Source organism: Podarcis bocagei (genome assembly GCF_964188305.1).
Source record: "Podarcis bocagei genome assembly, chromosome: 10".
NCBI lineage: Eukaryota > Metazoa > Chordata > Lepidosauria > Squamata > Lacertidae > Podarcis > Podarcis bocagei.
Genome location: NC_138135.1, coordinates 48,037,802 through 48,047,579, shown reverse-complemented (window position 1 = coordinate 48,047,579; position 9,778 = coordinate 48,037,802).

The window sequence follows — 9,778 nt, the reverse complement described above, 5'->3', positions numbered from 1 at the left end:
TCCCTATCCCGCAGAATACATAAATGGGCACTACCAAATTGTGTTTCATTTTTTAAAAAAGAAAAGATGCTGACACCGCAATAGAGGGAGCAGAGCTAATTAGGTTAAAGAAGGGGCTGGGTACATTTATTTATAGTAAATAAGGAACTTGGAACAACTTGCAAATAGTTCCCAGGCAGTTTCTAATCAAGTGTTAGACCAGCTTAGTTTCAGTAGTACAACTTTTATGATGTGTGCTCATCACCCAAAGAATGGTCTGAAGTGGCCATGAGCGAATTTAGGTTGAATTCACAAATATTCTATTAACAGCTAAAAAATTGCAGAATATAGTTTTGCATGGTATTTAAGTCAGGGGTGACTAACCTGTGGGCTATATGGTCCACCAGGAGGTTTTAAGTGGCCTATGGGGAACCTTCCAACAATTCAGTAGCTTTAAAAAATACTTTTCCGATTTACCCCCTTTTTCTGTTTTACACAGCTGTTTAGTTCCATTGGGTTTGCTCATGTGCCCTTTGTTATATTGGGAGTGACTTCCATTTCTGGGGGGCTTATTTTAAAGTCTGTTGTATGATCTCTGTCTGAGGATGCTTCAGTTTTTGGATGTGACATCAATAGCCCCACTCAAAGAATTGTAGAGTTGGAAGGGGCCGCAGGCGTCATCTAGTCCCACCCCCTGAAAAGCAGGATCCTGCCCACAGCCATCCCTGGGTAGGCTTGGACCACCAACCTTCTGGTTAACAGCCAGATCCACTGGCCCATTGTTTTGCTATACCATCGGCAGCTGAAGACTTGACGATCTGCCCTGCCTGCTGCCCAATTCACCACAGCTGGAAAAAACCGAATAGGCAGTAAGTAGCACCTCTTGAATATATTGGTGAGCAAATGAAAATGAAGTTGGAGGACGGAAGAAGGAGCAGAAATGGAATTCATGGAGGCAAAAACCAAATCTGGAAGGAATAAGTTAATAACAAAATTGATTTGCAGGAAGTAAGCAGAATGAATGAAAACAAGGGAATGAAATTGAGGGCAAAAAGGAAGAAATGAATAACATCATTTTCCCCTTTTTTTGGGGGGGGAGAGTTCTGCCTCAGCCATGTCTAGTTTTCTATGTGGCCTCGTAAGCTTTGATAATGGGTCAAAGTACTGCATAGAACATTGGATAGCTTGGAGGGGCACCTGATTTTCTGAGTGATTGCTTGTCCTGGTGTTTGACACCACGGCAAGAGCACAAACGGTTCTGCTTAAGTCCCATCAAAAACAAGGGCACTTGTTAGCTTTTACTGGTGTCCTTGATTTTAATGGGATAATAATGACTGACTGCCTCTCTCTGGACAAGTTCTGTGCAGTCAGGAAGGCATTTCTGCTTAGGTTGAAAGAATAGTTTAGGGAAGGGGTTGGCTGCCGTGCATTGTGGGACTCTGCTCTCGTCAGTTGCTCTCGTAAAGTCTTCCCATAACACATTTGCTCTGCTTTTGTAACTTGCTGCTTTCTAGATGAACCTGCTGAGTGGATGTTCTTGTGTTATGGAGCAGGCATTGGACTAGATCGGATGTTCCCGATGTGAAGCCCACATGTGAAGTCTACATTCCTCCCCTTCCCTCAGGGCCATAGCTGTCAATTTTCAGATTTGAAAATAAGGGATCAGCAGCCTCACCTGTTCCAGGGACAATCTACGGAATATCTAACAATCCAGGATAGCAGTGGGGGAAGCCGCAGGAAACTGCGCTGGAATAAGGGAATTTCCTGCAAAAAAAGAGAAGGTTGACAGCTATGCTCAGGGCTGTCTTTGCCAAGAGTTACCATTTTTGCCTGGAGCACTGTAGAGGGTTGGGAGAGGAAGTTCGAAGAGTGTTGCTCCTCCCTAGTTCCTCTTCTGGTTCTCTGTGGTTCTAAGCTGAGAATGCCACCTGAGAGGAAGGAAGCTTCCTCTATTCCTGATCGCAGCCACCAGAATGGAAGGTGAGATAGCATTTTGGAAGTAGTTGTGTAAGAAAGTAAGGTGGGAAGGAGAGGCCTAACTGGGTACCAAGGATAAGGAAAAGGAACAGAATTTGTGTGTTTTGTTTTTTCCTTTTCCTGAAGTTGAGGGTGTGTGCCCCCCCCAGGGGGGTCTGTTTTTGAATTTTGGGTTTCCACCCTCGCTGGGGAGACGTCTTGCATATTATCGTCCTCCCTCTGGGGGTGTCTGTGTTCAAAGCTGTCCCTGTGCTCTGGGCACCTGTAGGCTTGTTTCCCTCTTCTTGGGGAGCCGTTCCACTTGTTTTTCCTTCCCATTTGGTGTTCTGTAACTCTTGGTTCGCCAACCCTTTGGAATCTTTGGGGGAAGTCTTCCATTTGGCTTCCCCTTCTTCCGGCCGGCCAACCTGTCTCCCAACACCGAAGAAATGCACACGTACAAGCTAGCAAGGGGACACCCCCAACCATCCGTGGCTAGGTGTGCCTTCTCAAGGCCCCGGCAGCCATTTTGTGACTGGCAAAGCCCCTTAAGCCATTTCCCAGTGGGGCTACTAAAACCTTTTGAAAACTTCACATGTACCCACTGGCCCAGATGAATTAGGGACCCATGGATTAGATAAATTGGAAAGTTTGAGCCCATTCTAACGGATTATCCCTATGGCTTCTTGATTCAAATTATCTTTATCTCCCATCCACCCCCATAGGAAAAATCTTAGTGAGGAAAAAATCCTTCATTTTTGTGTATTTTAAACATGGTAATGCTTTTGAGAGTGGGTCATATGCATGTGGGACCAGCAGTCGTTTCAAATGTTTATATGCTACTCGTGTGTCCTTTGTGTACAGTGATTTATTCGCAGTATTTTTCGCTTCTAGAAGGCACTAACTTTAAATGAAAACGGCCAGTTCTGAAGCAAGCAATTCCATTTATTTTAGTAACTATACTCTTAAATGTTCTGGTTTGGCGACCACATCCTCCTGATCTCAGCAGATAGCTTTCAGCATTTTTAGTATTTTCTTCTTCCTAAAAGTCTGTTTAATTTGCTGAGGTTGGAGCCGATTTCTAAATAAAAAAAATACTAAAAAGATGTAAGCCGAGAACCAGTGTTTAAATTAGCTTTGGTACTGTTCCCATAAGCTGACCTACGTACCGTTTAATGTATATTTACATGGACTAAAATTTAAACGTAAATTTGACTAGCAGCCTTCCTTTATCCATTAATTCTTCAAACTAAATATTACGACTGTGGCTAAAATGAAACATGGGACACGGTATCCTGGCTTTAAACCTTCATTTCAAGGGGATTTTGTTTTCAAATTATTAAAAGGCCTTAATAATGTAAATTGTGCCTGGACTGCTTTTATGGAAACTGCATACACCAAGTCCCTCTGGAATTAATTTGATGCAAGTCCCTGCGATTTCTCTGGATTGTAACCAAAAGCAACACTTGTAATTGGTTTGGAAGGAAGGAAGACGCTGTGTGTCAACAGAGTGCTGAGAATCTTCACGTTTGATTACTTGCCGTGTCCAGGTATAGTAAAACAAGGAACTCTCATACCTATCTGCAAGGTACATTTGGATATTAATGCGAGCTGATGGGAAAAAAGAAAAACAAGGTAATGTTTTCTCCAATTAGCTCCTGTCCCATTACTTCATTTTTACCCACTCCTATAAAGTAGTTGGTGGGTTTTCCTTTTCTTTATCATTGTAGCTATTCTGTGTTAATAGGTGTATATTATATTGTAACCAGCACTGGGGCTGAAAACATATATAAATACATTGTAAAACTTTTAAATGAAGCAAGTGATTAAAATGTAGAAAGTGATTAAAATGTAGTATTAGGAAGAACTCCACTGAGCCACCTATTTGGGAGAGATGCTAAAATCATTTGGCGTGAGGCTGCATTCCAGATAAGGTTTTTTTACATAACTTATGGCGTTTAGTAATCAAAACAATGAGAAGATATACGAAACTGAGGCAAATGCTAGTCAGAACTATCTCTTTAGCTGCAGGCTTCTACATTCCTTTAAACTCATTTATCTTTCTATGGTTCTCAACATACAAAGATTATCTTTTCCTCCCTGTTGGACATACGCCATCATCTATCACACAGATTTTGGTTTTTCTTCAAGTTCCTTTATAATCGCTATCAGACTATAATCAGGTCAGCTTTGACAGGCACCATTTATGTATTGTTGCCATCGCCAACTCATTACTTCCCATTTTGTAGTTTATGCAAATTTCTTTATATTGAAATAAAGAAATGTGCATGTGCCATGCATGATATTTAACTGTACTGCATTCCCCACTCTCAGATTTGTTTAGATTGCTTTAAATTATCTGGGGGCATAACAGCATTGCTTCCCTTCCTTCTCTTGATTCCACTCATGATTTACCTCTTCGAACACAGGTGTGTTTTCCATGAGCTTGAAAGCCCTGAATTTTTTGTTTGAGAAATTTTAGGCATCATCTTAAAAGTTCCCTAAACTAGACATATTCATAAAGCAAATGTTAGCCTATGGGTTTTGTTTTGTGTTTTCATTTTTAAAATATTACCTCTTATCACACAGGATTTAACACGGTGCTAACCCTAGCAAACCACTGAGAAAACTGATATAATTAGCGCACCGACCCCTCTCACTCTCCAGGCTTCAGCGAAAGCCTGCATTCGCCCCATAGGACACACACACATTTCCCCTTCATTTTTGGAGGGGGAAAAGTGTGTCATATAGGGCGAAAAATGTGGTATGTTACATCGTTGAAAAGCTTGAGATGTTCAATGTGAATGCCATCTAGCCAGCTTAAGATTCGTCCTTTCAATAGCAGTTCATTAGTACAGACACAGGTTGGAATCCTAAACATACAGAGAAGCAAACCCCCACTGAATACAGTGTAACTTCTGAGTACACATGCTTAAGAGTTGCTCTACATTTGGAGTAGCTGACATGGTGCCCTCCAGACTTTCATCAGTCACAGCCAGCATGGCCAACAGTCAAAAGAGTTGATGTGAATTGTAGTTCAGCATCTGGAGAGCACTATATCTACCCCTGCTTTACATATTTGAAAACATCTGAAGTTAAACACTAGCTGGGTGATGAGGATTCCTGCTAAATCCCCAGTGTTGCTGCCCTTAAAATGTAGGGCCCAAACTATTTTGCCAGTCGTGATTCATCACCAGAATACAGGAGCTCCAGCCATAGCTTAGTGATCCCAGTTTCATCTTCCATTTAAAAGAGGCAGCTGAGAGCCAACCCAGTCAAGAGTTGGCCATACTGAGTTAAGATAGACAAGTAGCAAGGTTCCTATGCCCATCCCAAGGGACATGGCAGTATTACTCTGCCTCCAAACTCACTCTATTAAAACTTGTGGTTGTTTTTTCAGCTGCCTCTCTTTTCCAATGTTTAGCAGATAGGGAACTTCACCATTCCTGACTCTCATTCTCTTCGAAAGTCTTCAGGATGGGACCGCCATCTGGATTTTCACTCAAGCTGTGGCTTTGCCATTGGAGCACTAGCAAGGAGAAAGCTTGAAAGTCCTTGCAGCTTAATGTCTATCATTATCTCTTCTCCTTGCCCCATTTATAATAATAATAATAATAATTTATTATTTATACCCCGCCCATCTGGCTGGGCCCCCCAGCCACTCTGGGCGGCTTCCATAAAAACCAAAAATACAATAAAATATCACACGTTAAAAACTTCCCTGAACAGGGCTGCCTTAAGATGTCTCCTTAATGTCAGGTAGTTGTTTATCGCTTTGACATCTGCTGGAAGGGCGTTCCACAGGGCAGGCGCCACTACCGAGAAGGCCCTCTGCCTGGTTCCCTGTAGCTTTGCTTCTCGCAATGAGGGAACCGCCAGAAGGCCCTCGGCGCTGGACCTCAGCGTCCGGGCAGAATGATGGGGGTGGAGACGCTCCTTCAGGTATACTGGACCGAGGCCGTTTAGGGCTTTAAAGGTCAGCACCAATTTACTGTTGATGTGATTAGCCTTGCATTGCTATGAGGGAGGTTGGGGGTGATTTATGAAGAGGTGTGCTGGGTAAATAACCAGCAGGTACATGAATGAGTTCATTTGACTGATCCCTCTTTCCCCCCTTCTTGAGCTATTTTCTTCAGTTCTTCTGATGCTACAGAGGAAGCATAGGATGCTAGCTAGCTCCATTGATGTAAAGATCCAAGGTTGATGTGGTGGTCTTTAATATGACCATGGGGCTGCCTTGCCCAGCTTTCTAGCAATGGTTCTACAGGAGAGCTGCTCCTTTTGCAAAAGTTTAGCTATGCCAGTTTGTTTTATACTGTACTAAAACAGTTCTTTTGAACAAGAACTGCAAAAATGGCTAAATCTTGCCTTAACCAGATGTTAGTGCAAATCTCTACAGATTCATTCAGAAGGTTTTGAGAGAGAGATTGTCTCAATGAGCTTATCTTTGCAAGCTTCCAGTAACTGCATATTGTCATGTTCTGAAGACAATTTTCTTGAATTATGAACCTTCCTCATAATACTATGTACTGTATATGCTTCCTGTACTGCATTGCACAAGTTGTAGGGGTGCACATATCATGTACAGATAGAAATATTACTTTTCTCTGGAAACATCGGAGCCTTGTGGCATCTTAAAGGTGAGAAATGTTATTTAATATGGCCATAAGATGAAATCTCAGGCTATAATAAATTTGTTACGCAGTTGCTTGTGTGAATAGCAGGTGAAAGGGAGAATCGTGGGTTCATTTATTGACTTTTTGGGGGTGGCATGAAAAGCAAATCATTAAGCAAAACCTAAAAATGGAGCACTGGGGAAAAGAAGGAAACTTCCATGCTGTAGGTTACAATACCTTGACATTTTCTGCCATATATCTTTATATGAAACTTATTAAATGTCTGGGAGATTGCCTCATCACATCTCTTCCCCCACCCTGACAAAGAGCAGATTCAGAGGAGGGGAAGGGTTAAATTCCCTCTACATGGCTGAGCCTCCAGTGTCTGCAATCTGTGTTGCATCTTCAATGCAAAGACATCTCCTTTGGTCCTTAGTTTTGGGTTGCAGGCCTAGTTATATGCTTTTCTTTGAAAACTTCCACACTCCACATCCAGTGCTGAACTGCGGCCTGTAAAAATCCACTCTGAACTCATGCTTCCTTATGACCTGGTCGGTCCACGTTGATTCCTGACACTGTTGACTTTTAGATTTAAAACAAAACCCGCACATGTGTTCTTGAACAAAAGTCCAGGAAGCGAAGTTGCATTCTGAAGGAACTGCAGTAGTCAGCTGAGTTCACAGAAAGGGGGAATCTATAATATAGCGGCCAGCTCAAGTGATAAAGTGGTTATTGACTGCCTGTGGTGTACTGCTGGGCTCTCGTGGTGAGAAATTAAGTGTCATGGCTTCTGTTGTTAAGGATGAAGAATGCTGATGGGCTGCTGAGCGGGAAGCAGCGTTCTGTACCATGCAGCAGTGTGTGTGTGTGTGTGTAAGTTACGTACCAAGGCTGGTCCAGCTCTACCTCTGCTTCTCCATCCATCAGATCTTCTTAAGAGACGCAAGTTGGATTTAGCTCAGGCTTGTGTGCAAATAGGAACATCTACTGGATTAGCAGTGCCCATCCAGATTATGCCTCTGGTCTCCCCGCTCCCACTGCCCAATAAAAGCATGGTGGACTTTTTCAGAGCCCATGATCTCCAGTGTGGAGGAGTGGGTTGGAGTGCTAGACTAGGAACTATAGTTTACCCTCCACAGTTGCAATTCCTAGCACCCTTAACTATAAATTTCCAGGTTTCTCGGGCGAGGGGCGTGCTTTAAATGTACGGTTTGTATGCAGTCGTCTACAGTTCAAAGCACTGCTTAACTCGATGCCCTCCCACTGCTGCCAGGAAATCTGGATCCCAAATCTGGGGGTGCCACCACAGGGAAGACCCTCTCCCCACTGAGCACTTGGTGGGGAATGTGTTGTGGCTGCTGCTGTTGCAGTTCCCTTATCTTGCCACAGGGAGTTTGCCTGACCCCTCTACTGTTCCCTCTCCTGTTGTAGGCCTGATGAGGCGAATGGCGGTGACTGCCTTGGGTGGCAGACTCTGGACAGTTGGGAAGGCTGGCAGATCCACACCTGAGGGAGATAGATTCAGCTGCTGTAAACCAAGCCCCTTTGCTGGGTCTATCTCCCACAGTAGGGTTGCCATATGCCTGGAATTTCCTGGACATAGCTGGCAATTGGCCTTCAGGAGCAGTGTCCTGGCAGAAATTGCTGAAAAGTCCAGGAAAAGCCATGTCAGCAGTGTCTTTTTTGGCAATTTTCCTTAAAAATAGCTCAAAAGCTTCCTCCTTTTTTTGAGATTTTGCAAAAAAAGCCCAACAACTTTTCTGTCCAGATTTTCACTTTTTGAAATATGGCAGCCCTATCCCTCAGGAAAGAAAAAGGAAAAAGCAGTCACCAGAGAGGCATGGGCATGCCTGTGAACCAACCAATGTGTGTCATTTTCTGGTTTGCCTCAGGCAGCAAAACATCTTGGGCTGGCCCTGGCTTGGATTGGAGAAATATTTAACCCAATCAGAGGCAGGAGTTGAGGCGTCCTGTGATGAACTCTCTTCCATTAAACCCAGGCCACCAGTTCCCAGAATCTCTTTTCCCTCTGTTTCATTACTGCTAGTAGCAATTCCTGCCACTGGGTTTTTGTATATTCGGCTTTTTGTTTTTGAGCAGACTCTTGGGATGGTACTGCTGTGTTTGTTTGTTGGAGTTGCTTTAGATTCCCTTCATTGTAAGGATATTTTGGTTGTTTTATCCCATGGCTGCCTGTTGTTGTTCTGTAACCCTAAAGCCCAGGGCGTGGATAGGGGGACGTTCTCGAGAGAGATACTATCCATTGCGCAGGGGAGAAAAAACGAGGTTCCCCCGCCGCTGCCCAGGTGGACTGTGTAGTTTGAGCTGATCTTGCCCGGGAACCCGATTTGCCATTTGAACGATCGGAAGAAGAGCGCGGAATATGCACGGTGCCCCGTCCAGCTGCCCTGTAGGCAAACCCTTATTCCAAGAGACGGCGACACTTTGAAATAATAGTAATACCAAAGTTTTCTTGCCAGGAAATCACCACCATCATATTTTATAACGGGCATGCCTTTATTTCAAATCATTCCAGTGCACATGTAAAGCATCGGCTCCGATTTGGAAACTTTTACGCGGGGGCAAGAGATCAAGTGGGATGCGCATGTGGCTTCCGTCGCTGCTGCTGCTGCTGCGAGCTTGATGGTTGGCCAGCTGGGCCGGCCGGGCGTGGAGGGCACGAAGGGTGGGTGGGGGAGGAGAACGAGAAATAACTGAATGAGATTTCTCGGTCTCTTCCAAGAGATTAAAACGGCTAAAACCCCTTCATAAAAAAAAGGAGAGAGGAGCAAGCCGGCCTGGAGGGGGCGGCGAGCGCCTGCTGCGAGCCACGTGCTCGCTCCCGTTCCAGCGCGACTCCCGCGCGTCCCTCCCCGCGCTCCACGCTTGGAGGCGCTTGAATGAGCTGCACGTGGCGCTGCCCCCATTCAAGACTTGCATCCCTGCGGACGCCCTTAATCGGGGCGAGTAATCAAGCTCCACTTCCGGGATTTAAAACAAGAGATAATCCTGGGCCGAGCTGTCCCTGTCCGCTTTCACTGGAGATGAGGGAGCGGGGGGTGGGGCGGGGGAGGGAAAAGGAGGAGGAGGAGGTGGGGCCGCCTGCCTGCCTGGGTCCCTCTCTCCGATTGTCAATGGCGAGCCCCCCTCCCCGCCCTACACTCCCCCTGGAGCGGCTTGGGGGGGGGGAGGAGGGAGGGAAGAGATTGAGCAAGGGCAGCGCGGCT